This window comes from Aptenodytes forsteri, unplaced genomic scaffold (genome assembly GCF_000699145.1).
Source record: "Aptenodytes forsteri isolate BGI_AS27 unplaced genomic scaffold, ASM69914v1 Scaffold57, whole genome shotgun sequence".
NCBI classification, from domain to species: Eukaryota; Metazoa; Chordata; class Aves; order Sphenisciformes; family Spheniscidae; genus Aptenodytes; species Aptenodytes forsteri.
The window spans coordinates 1,546,323-1,558,296 of record NW_008796220.1 but is presented as its reverse complement, the minus strand read 5'-3'; the positions used below and the strand labels follow the sequence as shown (position 1 = coordinate 1,558,296).

At 41.0% G+C, this 11,974-nt stretch overlaps 1 protein-coding gene across 1 annotated transcript in view; it reads right to left on the bottom strand.

The window, feature by feature from the left end:
• The window catches only part of PKHD1 (polycystic kidney and hepatic disease 1 (autosomal recessive)), a 289,357-nt gene that overhangs the window by 65,529 nt on the left and 211,854 nt on the right, over positions 1-11,974 (bottom strand). The gene's annotated exons all lie outside the window — the stretch shown is intronic.

The window sequence follows — 11,974 nt, the reverse complement described above, 5'->3', positions numbered from 1 at the left end:
ATAAAATAAAATAAAATAAAATAAAATATAAAAGTAGAAGCAACTGAAAAACAGGGATGATGATGGAACATGTTACAATACGGGCTGTCAAACTGTGGCTTGTATGAAATTCAGTGGTACCCTTGGATAAAAGCCATTGACCCACGGTAACCTCCTTTTAGGTGGACAACACCTGCCAAGGAACGGATTAAATGCCATGGTCTAGGTTTCAGGTAAGGTTATAAGGCAGCAAGGAGACAGTTTGATTGCTGATTGGGAAGGCTGTGGAGATTAAGAGGTTTGGCATTAGACCCCTGATTTGTGGAGAATGTGGTAAATCGTAGCAGAAAGGAAGAAGGAAGTGACACAGAGTCAGAGTTTTTATTTGGAGACAGGAGGATCTCGGGGGTCTTGTGAGATAGAGGAGGTGAGGCGTCCTGGCTTGTCGAGGTAGAAATGCATGTTGGGGCTGGGGATCTTGGACAGGTCATGCAGAATGAAAACCTAGAAAAGGAAGGGAGTTGAGGCTGGGGGTTTTGGGGACCATTGATGATACGAAAGCTAACTTAGTGTCAGGAGATTTTTACTTTCTTGTGCTAGACCTTGGGCTTCATCAGAACTGTCTCCACTTCTACCCCCTCCAGATCTCCCCTCCTTTTGTGCAGCATGTAACACACCGCTCAACATGCAGATATGCTGGATTTAAGGAGACTTTATCAATGTCCTGTGTGAAACAAGCATTACCAAAGCCCCCTCAGCAACAGACATCTCCAACACAACATCCCACCCAAGTGTCTCCTCTTTTCCTTATACTGGAGGTTATAAATCAATCGATCCCTCACCTTCAGAAATATTGTCTGCCCAGTAACAACATCTCACACATGAATGAGAAATGTTATAATCTCAGTTTTATAACTTCAGATAGAATGGGGGACTACCAGCTTTATGTCTGTGTAACTGAGGGACAATTTGTCCTAAATATTTCTGAATTATTCAGTGATTAAAGCTAACTGAAAAATTATTCTGGAAGTTGAGTTTTTACGTTGTTATTGAAAGAAAACTGGGTTTTGACTAAAATCAGGTTGTGTGTGTCTCACCCCCCCAAAAAAAAAGGTGGAAAACAAAAATTATTTTGGCTGAAATATTTTAAGTATTAAACACTTCTTTTTTTTCATGGAAAAAAATATTCTCAGGAAACTCAAGTAGGAAAACAGTTTCTGTCTGCTTTTATTTACCAACGTTCTCCAGAAGAAAAGAAAATATCTCACCATTCAGATGGCTTGTTAGTTTTCTCCCTCATGCTACAGCTCTGATTAAGGGGAGAAAAAAAAAATCTTGGGTTTTTGGTTTTTTGATCTGGTGTCATCGGATAAAATCTGAACCATTTAAATATTCCAGTTTTATATTTCCATGTTTTTGTAGTTACTCAATAATATGCTACAGTAGACAAGAGTCAGGAGTTAAAGAAACCAGTTTCATGTGAAGTGGAACCAGTGCTTTATTGCAGAGCTGTGACTGGATTCCATGGCACCTACAAATGTGCAAAAGTTTTTCCTTTAGTTGGGACACAAAACCGGAGTTTCTCTCCAGAGAACATTTCTTGGTATCCAAGAAACGGATACCAAGGGATATCCCCCTTTGGGGGGAAAGAAGGGTTCACTGACAGTGGGTTTCTTCCCAGACCCAGTTTTTTGTTTGGTTTTTTTTTTTAACCTGGAGGAGTTTATTACCTTTGAGAACTTATCCATCTACTGCTTTTCATTGAAATTGAAAATAGGTTAAAAATTACTGGGTGGGAAATGGCGCACACATACATATACACATACACTGCATGATCACATAAAACTCATAGAGAAACTTGATGTATTAACATCAATAAATTGACTGTGTTTGTCAGGCTAGCTGATACGTTCTCTGCAAAACTCAGGAATGCGATCCACTGGGTGCCAATCCAGCAGATCTCTGTGGTGCTCATTCAGAAATGTGGCCCCCACAGGCTGCCCAACACCCTCTAAAATGGATCAGAAAGCTGCTTTGCTATCCACAGGCCTTGATCAGTCCCACAAAGAGAAGAAAAGAGGAAAAGAGAGAGAGATCCCTTGGTGTTTGTGCCTGCTTCTCTTTCAAATGGAATTAATGGTGGTTTAATGGGGTATGAAAGGATGTTTTACTGGAAACAATGAGGAACAATTGTCTAGCTCACGTTTCATTTCACAGGTCATTATTGCATTAAGAAGTAAATCGACCAAGTCCGGTAAATAACAGTCTGTGTTTTGCCCAGAGCTTCAAACCAACAATCTTAGCAGTCACCGACTAATATCTTTGTCATTTTTAACCCTTGCAGGGATCTGCTGGGGGCTAAACAATTATAGTCTTCACCCACCCCTAGCAGGTAAGCATTATTCATTTTATTTCTCATCCCTTCTTCCTGCAAACCCCACGAGGCTGGGTTTTTGCATTGTTGTTTTGTTTATTAGCCAACCTAGCCAACTGTGTGTCTGGTGGCCTTGAAAAACAACACATATTTTAGTGACTGCTGCAGGCGTCTTTAAACAGGCTGCTTCCTCTGCAAAATTAATTGTTGCAAAATGCAGTGCTTCCCCTGTAAAGCTCTGCAAACTAACACTCAGCAGTTTGGTTGGATTATAGATATGCCTCTAAGATCTAAGGAAAATAATATAGTTATACTTGCAGGATGCAATTCAAATTTCTTTTTTTAATTGCATAAGCACAGGCATCTAGTCTCCTTAAAGGTAACAGCCATCAAGCCTAGAGAGGCTGTACGATGTAGGCTGCTGTCCTCAACTCTGTCCCTGACTCACTCCAGAGCAGCTCACTTCTACACTTTCCTCTGTTTCTCCTGAAGCCTTCTGGGTTGACTATTAATAGCAGCAGCTTCTTCCAGAAGGTACCAGAAAATTTCTGGATGGTAACTAGTAGTAATAAAACCCAGCTACTGACTCAGATCTGTGGGCATCACTAAAGTAGGAACAATAAATAAGAGTGAAAGAGTGCCTTGGGAGAAAAGGCATGATGTCTGAGCTACAGAGCTTTCAGGAGAGGTCCCAGGTAAGGAACCTGCCTCAGGTTTGGTTCCCTGGTGCTGTAAACTCCGCTCAGACCCTGTATACTATTTTCCGTGGGACTAACCTCTACGCTTAACGTATTGCACAACCTTTCAAGCACATTAGCATTCCACAAGAAGAGGCAGACTGGCTGAGAGGGACCAAGCGCATGGGTTGGGAGAGAATCTCTCTGCACTAATTACCTCCCTAGTAGTCAGTCTTTGTCTTCATCAGCAGTATTTAGAAAGTCCTAATTACCAGACCTTCCCACTACAACAACCTGGCCTTTGGACCCGTAAATCACTGTCAGACCTCAAAGATTCCTGCAGACCACTGAGCATCCTTACAGAATTTTGAAAATAGGTCCAGAAAGGGCCTTCTGAAGTTATTTGATCCGTTGTTGTCCCCCCTCAGGAAAAGATCGTCTCTATCTGGATCCTCCAAGGATGTTTGCATAACTTCCACAGGACTCCACAACCCACTCAGGCAAGCTATTGCGGAGTTTCGCTGTCTTTATCTTAACATTTCCTCCCCCACATCTAAAATTATCTTTGAGGAAATTTCAGCCCATTATTTCTGATTCTGTAGACTTGGGGAGCAATTTATGTCTTTCTACTGCACAGGACTCTTCCATATTTTTGAAGGCAGTTCTTAAATCTCTCATCCATCTCTTCTCAAGACTGAGCTACCCAACTTTGCCACCCGTTCTTCATACCTTCTGTTTTCCAGATGCCTAATGATTCTTTTCAACTTTAACTGACAGGTTCCTAAATTAATCCACGGGTGATGTGTGCATCAGCTACTCAGGTTTCAGGGACCACCAACGCTTTCTAAATCACAACTTAAGAACCACTATCCTGAAATGTAGCCACATCATGTCAGTGAAAAAAAAAAGCTTATGCTCAGGTTGCAGACAACATTTATATACAGAAATGTAGAGAGGTGGATATCAAAGCCAGAACTAAACTCCTAAATGAAGGTGATGTGGTGTTTTGGGGGCACTGAGCTATTTTTTAGCTCACAGGGAAACAAATGGGCTCTCCAAGATTTCACAAACTCTAAAAATGGTGTCATTTTTCTAAATAGCTTCTTAAATACAAGAGTTCAGTTTTGAAAATGACAAACCTGGTGTTTTATCCTCGGAGATTAAAGCTAAAAAGAGAAGCCAAGCATTTCTGATAGCAATTGTAGGCATAAACTATTTGCTGACACATCTTCAAAAAGGATTGCTATCCTAAGGGCCAAGGTTATCTCCCATAGTCAGGCACCTGACTTTGCAATCACTTTTTCCAGATTTCATTATTCCTAGTACATACGTACATATATTTTACATTTTATGTGGTTGAACACCGGTGCATGCCTGTTTAAAAGTACTGGAAGAATTTAGAAAAGAAGTAGAAAGGGTGGTACAAATAGTTAAACTCCATTTATAGCAATGAATGTGCAAAATAGATGGGTTTGCCCAAGGTTCTTTGGCTTTATCATGAGAAAAGCATCTGATGCTCTCCATGGGAACAAGAAGATCAAGTTTGATAGGCTTAGACATTTGTACATGTATATATATATGTATATATATGCATTTCTCCATAGTGATCACACCGACAATGAACAATGCCATTCATCTTATATCCTAGCTTCAGAACGAAGGAAATAACATCCCTGAAAAAGGAAAATAGCTATTTATTAGAGGCTGAGATACAATGAGTTTGAGGGAAAGTAATTTATAGTATTTCAAAATGGAAATGTCATATGGCCACATCGGCCCTAGTTTGCTCCTTCCGGATCTCCAGCTATGGTTTATTCCTCCATGATTTACCAAAGCAAATTATGCAGAGGAGTGTTTTGCCTTGGTAGAGCTGTCCCCTGAGGCACAGTCTCATGGTGGTATCCAGATGAACTGTGGGCCTTCTTTCCCAACCGGTGGATTCACCACCCACAGATGTCCCTCACTCTGCCATGCGGCCCTCAGTCAGCAGAGCTGATCCCTTAGTTCAGCAGGTTCAGCCATCTCACAGCTGGTGAGCCACCACATAGGTATCAAAGATACAAAACCAACTTATTTACCCTTTGGCTTACTTTAAACCTTGTTCTCCCATGAACATAAAAAAAAATCCTCCCAATTTTGTTCTTGACTTTGGTCTAAACTTAATTAAGGTCTGCTGAAATCTTTACCGGGGATGTGTTTTCAGGAAAATTAAGTAAAAGTTACAGGTATTTTCTGATCATATTAAGTTTGTTTTTTATAAAACAATAACTTGGTAACAGTTCTTTTAACGTCCTCCATTGCCACTTTCAACCCATTTTGCATGGGCCATTTATTGCAGAAAAAGCAAATTTCTATCTGTGAACAAAAAAAATCTTCAGAGGAAAACAATAAATGTTTCAGACCAATATTGCATCTCTTTCACTCCTTGAAAATTTACCAAACCTGCATTCTCTTCTCAAACATCTTTAATTACTACACATGATTATGCATAGCAAGTGTAGCTAATCATAGTCCTTGGAATATTAAATATATATGGTGCAGCATTTTCACACAGCTTTAGCCCTAGATTATACTGGCAGCCTGTGTGCCAAAACGATACACTTCCTCAATTATTACCTGAGAATTTTATTCAATAATAAAAATTACCGGAAGAAAGAAGATTGTAGAAAAATCCTTGATCCACATCCTTGGGAATTTTGGGCTGTTTACATCTAGATCTGACATTTTATCTTATTTCTGATGAGACCTAGCAAACCTCTGCATATTCATATATGACATTTAGCCTCAATCCTATGCAATCTTTCAGAGAGCTTTTTACAATAGCAGTTGACAAAATCAAGTGTTTAAATGTTTGTGCAAGTTGCTTCAGATAAGCATTTACGTACGAAATACCTACTTTTATGATCTAGAAAATGTACTGATTACCTCTAGAGAGCAAGCAAGACTACTGTAGGAATTTCACAGCTTTAGATTTGCCTAGATTGAAAACGATAGAGGAAAATGTAGTCTCAGTTATCTGCTAGTCAGATAAATCAACAACACACTAATAATGTCACCAATAGATTCCCACTAAAGCTGACTCATTTTTTTTCAATAAAGCACTTCAGCTTTTTAAATACTAATAAAAAAAAAGTTTGGGATTTTTTTTTTGTTTAAAACCGCAGTCAGAATTTAAGTATTCAGTAAAGTTCCAAGAAATGCTCCAGGCATGTTTTTTAATAAAAAAGTAGAATGTAAGATACATTTTTTGGCTGATTCTAGTTAATGCAACCATACTTTTCAACCTGTCTAAGCAGGGTGGGGTGCTTTTAAATTAAGAGTCTGGCTGTCAGGGTTTTGGAAGGATATGCATTAATTCAATGACTGACCTTGGACAAGTCACAAATTCTGTCCTCTGTCTGGGAGGCTAGTGTCAAAATATATGCCTATCCCACAGGGTTGTTACAGATCTAAATTTCACTGATGCTTCTACTGTATCCAGAGAACTTACAAGGAGGTGCCAGGTTTATGTAAGGCAGAAAGTAATTGCAATTATTCACACTAAATACAAAGAGAACCTATTAAAAACGGGAAGAAAAAGTTGCACAACAGCTAAATCCTTCAGCCCGGAACTTCCTTACCCTTCAGTACATCAGAATTACTCCATTGAGTAAAAGTAAGCAGAACAAGGACTCCACCAGTTACACTACCATAAAATAGGATACACAAAGAAATTGTTGTCATGCAAACCTAAGGATCTCTCTGCATCTTTTTAGAAACCAGCATGGAAATCATAGTAGGAACTCTGAATTATAATTAACAGTTTCATGAGACACAGAAAGGTTATTCTTCTGGCCAAATTTGAAGTCGTGCCAAAGGGGAAGAATAAGAATGGGAAGGACTCACTTTTGGATTTGCACAAGATCAGTGGGGGCTGGATCCCTGCCTGCACGAATGTGAACACTCAAAGGCACCTAACCTGAAGAATCCAATATTGTCTAGGATGCCAACCTGCTATCATGCTGTAATACCCTGACATCTGGAATCCTCATAGTTTTACGCTTAACTACAAATATCAGCTGAGATTAAAGACCCATATAGCAAGTTGCAATCTTTTGGGTTTGTTTGGAAAGTGAGAGTCATATTCTCCCCTCTAACAAGGGGGAAAAACACTTCTGCAAGTATGGATACTGGCAGAGAGTTTTTCTGATGACCATTTCCTTTCTTCATTTCCCTCCCCACATTCCCATGTCTCCGACTATAGCCCCATCATAACATCTCTCCTACGAGGCAGGATAAAAGAAGACAAACAGGTTGTTAAGTTACTGATGCTCCGTATCTGGCTGCACAGAGCCAAACAAATATCTACTAATTTCTGTTTTTCTCAGTCACTTTATCACTAAGTTGGGTCACTGACGCTGGCAACAATTTAATATTCAGGTTAGCTTATTTGTCCCCCAAGGATTGATGCTGGGCCCCATGCTGTTCAACATCTTCATAAATGATCTGGATGATGGGATTGAAAGCACCCTCACCAAGTTTGCTGATGACATTAAACTGGATGGTGAGGTGGACACATCAGAAGGGGGAGCCATCTTACAGAGAGACCTAGACAGGCTGGAAGAGTGGGCTATCAAGAACAGTATGAAGTTTAAAAAAGACAACTGCAAAGTCCAGCACCTCTAACCAAAGAGCCCAGTACAGGCTAGGATCTGTGTGGCTGGGAGCAGCCTTGTTGAAAGGAACCTGGAGGTCCTGGTGGACAACAAGCTGAACATGAGTCAGCAGTGCGCTGCTGAATCTACAATGGCAAATCAGATCCTGGGCTGCATCCCCAGGGGAATTGCTAGCAGACATAGAGACATGATCATTCCACTCTACCCAGTGCTTGTCAAGCTGCACCTGGAGTACAGTGTCCTGTTCTGGTACCCACAGTTCAAGAAAGATGCGGACAGACTGGAGAGGGTCCAAAGGAGGGCCACAAAGATGATCAAAGGGCTGGAGAACTTGCCCTGTGAGGAAAGACTGAAGGAGTTAGGTCTTTTCTGCCTGGAGAAGAGAAGGTTCAGGGGACCTCACCACAGTATTCCAGTACTTAAAGAGAGGCTTCAAAGAGGACGGAGGCTCTCTCTTCACAAGAAGCCACATGAAGAAGACAAGTTGCAATGGGTACAATTTGCAATGGGAGAGGTCTCATCTTGCTATAAGAAATAATTTTTTATACTTGTGAATGATTGTGAGAACAATCATTCACTGGAGCAACCTCCCCAGGGATGTGGTAGAGTCTCCGTCACTGGAGGTTTTCAAGATGCTATTGGACAATGTGCTAGATAATCCCATCTAGGCTCCCTTTCCATGAAAGTTTGGACCAGGTGACCTTTCAAGGTCCTTTCCAACCCAGGCTGTTCTATGATTCTATGATTCTATGATTCTATGATTCTATGATTCTTCAGCCCAAATTGCTTTAAAAAATGCCAAGAACATGTCTGTCAGCAGGAAGAAAATGCTGTGTTTGCAGGCTCTAGATTAAAACTTGAAATGCTTGGGTTCATCTCTCAGACATCCATGTATCAGCCCACCTAACTTCTGCCCTTAAGGTGTCAATCTCTCTTTGTTCACCAGGGAGAATATTGGAGGCAATGGAAGTGGGGTCAGATGAATCTTCTAGCAGCCTCTGGTCGTCAGCTACACTTCCACCAAGGGAAGAAAACGAACTTCAGTGTCTTTGGGAGTTGGCTATTGTTGGGTTACAGACATTGCCATGAGGCAGTACGCTAACAGAGTCCTATAATTATTGCAGATAGCCAGCAAATGGTTGAAACTTTACAGGACAATGGTTGTATCAGCAATCCTTCGTGTAATAAGGGTTTTAACCTGGACACAGAAATCAGTTGAGTGCACAAACTGTTCACTTATCCTTCATTCCTCAGCTAAATACACTCATGTTTATAGCTAATTCTGCTGTACAGCTTGTGATTCTGGTATTTCCTGTATCGTGGTACCATTTAGTGCTCCAGGCCTGGCCCCAAGCTCTTTTGTAAGAGGTTTGGTATAGAGATGGGTTTTGGGAGAAAAACATTTTGTCATCCAAAAATGGCATCTCAAAGAGATTAAAATAATTACAAATTCATGTTAAACTCATTAAATTGTTTTGGATAATTTGAAAAACAATACTGTGAAAGTTTCTCATAAATGATTTAGGGAGGGTGTTGGAAAACATTTCTTTTTAAACTTTTGCAGCATTTAAAAGAAAAAAAAAGAGCAAAAAGTACTCTTAGATTAAAAAATAATTATGCTTTGTTTGACTCAAAACCACTTTTGTTGTTGTTCCTTTTTCTTTAGTAGAAATAATAATAACAAAAATCTTGGATCTGTTCCCTCTTTGGGTTTTTTTTTCTGAATTCTGTGGTTTATCCAGAAAACTAAAACTTCAGTTTTAGATGAACAAGTCCGCTTCTACAGAAAGCCACAGTAAAAAGACCTGGTCTATGACCCAAAGAGCTAACACAGGAGGTAAAAGGTCAGGCACACAGGAAGACAAAAGAAAAAAAAGTGGGTACATTATTGAATATACATTGCATGGCTTGCCACTGCCCATCTGCAGTGGGCGGGACTCAGGAAGCCAAGCGGTCCCTCCTTGCCTATGGCATACATGCACACATATATATACACACAAATAATATATTACATATATTCTATATTGATTGCGTCTTCAATAAAAGACATCATATGGATTCAGGAACATTAATATCATACTGAGTGACCCACTGTGCCCCACTTATGGCTCACAGCCTCTTCCCTATGGTATTCTTCTGGGAAAACATCTTCCTGGCTTTTGTGTCCCTGAAGTACATCGAGTGTTTTGGTTTGCTCCCCCTGGAGTAATCAGAATATCTAGAAATGGCTGAGGGCCAATAACTTCAAGCTGATTGTCCAAGCTGGAAGCTTAAAGGATATATATACATGCCTCTGGATGAAGGTGCATTTAAGAGGATGTGGAAAGCCAGAGCTTCTGAGTCTCAAAGAAACTTGTGTCCCTGAACTGGAAGTGGCAAGGATGTTGTGCAGCTGCCTGAAAAGACTCTCTCCTGTTTCTGTGCTTAGGCTAGCAGAGGAAAAGACTCTCTCCTGTTTCTGTGCTTAGTCAGGCTAGCAGAACACTAACCACCGCATTGCAGTGCTCTGACGAAGCTGCTGGAGGTGGTTGGAATTACTCAGGTTTAACAGGGTGCCAGGTGGATGCGCAGAGGACAGGATCAGCAGGTGGGTCTTGACCGCCCAGACAACATAAGTACCAAATGCTCATCTGGATTCAGGAAAGGTAGAACTACAAGGGCCAAATTCTGCTCAACAGCATCATAACACCACCATTGTCACTGGCCTTGAAGCACTGTCATGTCAAGGGGGAATCTGGCCCCAGAGAAGATCTGTGGGAGCAGGAAAGGCAAACATTTTATCCTCTTAGTGTAGTGTGGGAGCCTGCGTTGCGCTGTGCAAAATGCTCAGTGCTACAACGTTCAAGAGAGAGAGAAGGAGGGGGGAGAGAAGGGAAGAAGACGACCATGAATTCACCTTAGCATCAAGCTGTGCCTTTCCAAATGTCAACCTCAAGATGAAAGGAACTGCAGGTCAGAATGAGAAATACAGAGGAATTAAACGCACAATTGTGAAAGGAGGGGGAAAAAAAAAATCCCCATTCATATTTGGGCAGCAAGAAGAAAACACAGCAATTTTGTAATAGCCTCAGAGGCAGGCAGCATTTACCATATGCTGTTGCCTCCATTACACAAGGAGATAAACCCTGTGGAGTGCAGGCTGCACTGTCAGTGCAGTTCAGCTGATGGGGATTCCTGGCATGCATATGATTGCGTGCCAGGGTGTGCTAAAAATGGTGCGAATCTAAATAAAATCCAGGTTCTGTATGCAAAAGTATGTATGCATTAATGTGCAGGTGCGAAGTGGTAATACTGCTAGGGTATTAGCACTTGCATGTGATTCATAATCAGGGCAGAAAAAGAGTAAAAACCAATGTGTTTGCATCTAGACAACACATTAATCAGCCCTGTAAGCAGCCAGTTAGAGCAGGATCCTTAGAGGAAAAGCCTTTACTGGATACACATTAGACATTTTGTTTAAAGATTAAAGTTCTTCTTGTGTTTAATCAGTTTTAGAGTGGGATGGAAAACAGGATTAATTACAGTCCCTTCCATCAGTCTCCCATACCGCTGGAGTCACAAATGATGCGCCTTTTCAGCAAAATGGCCGCCATCAGCAGCAGGCGCAGGAAATGCTAATTGTAATTAAAGAGTTTATTTGGAAGCAGAGAGCAGAGTTTTAATCAGGATGAGAACGGAGCCTTGCTGTGTGAACCTGCAGAAAGTGGTTACCCAGCAGAATGGGCCTTTTTAAACCAGAGAGAGGGGCCTTTAAACTTCTGGAGCGGGTTTTCAGCTTGATTATCTCCTCAGTGGGATATGGATGAAAAACCTCTCTGGGCCAATTATTGTTATTATTTTGCACTTACGTGGCATTTACATGGCATGTCTGACTTAATGCTCTCAGAGGACTTTGCAAAGGGCAGGTAAGTTCTGTTCTGGTCTTAAAATGAATGAATTAAACCCTAAAGGGGCTAAGGACACCAGGTGACATGATTCTGCAAGAAGGCAGAGAGGCACTGGTGGACACAGAACTGTGCAATGAGGCCTCCCAGACTTCTACACTGTAATTCATAGAATCATAGAATAGAATCATAGAATCATTAAGGTTGGAAAAGACCTCTAAGATCATCGAGTCCAACCGTCGACGCAACACCACCATGTCCACTAAACCATGTCCCTAGGCGCCTCATCTACTCGTCTTTTAAATACTTCCAGGGATGGGGACTCCACCACTTCCCTGGGCAGCCTGTTCCAATGTTTAACCACTCTTTCATTAAAGACATTTTTCCTCACTTCCATTCTAAACC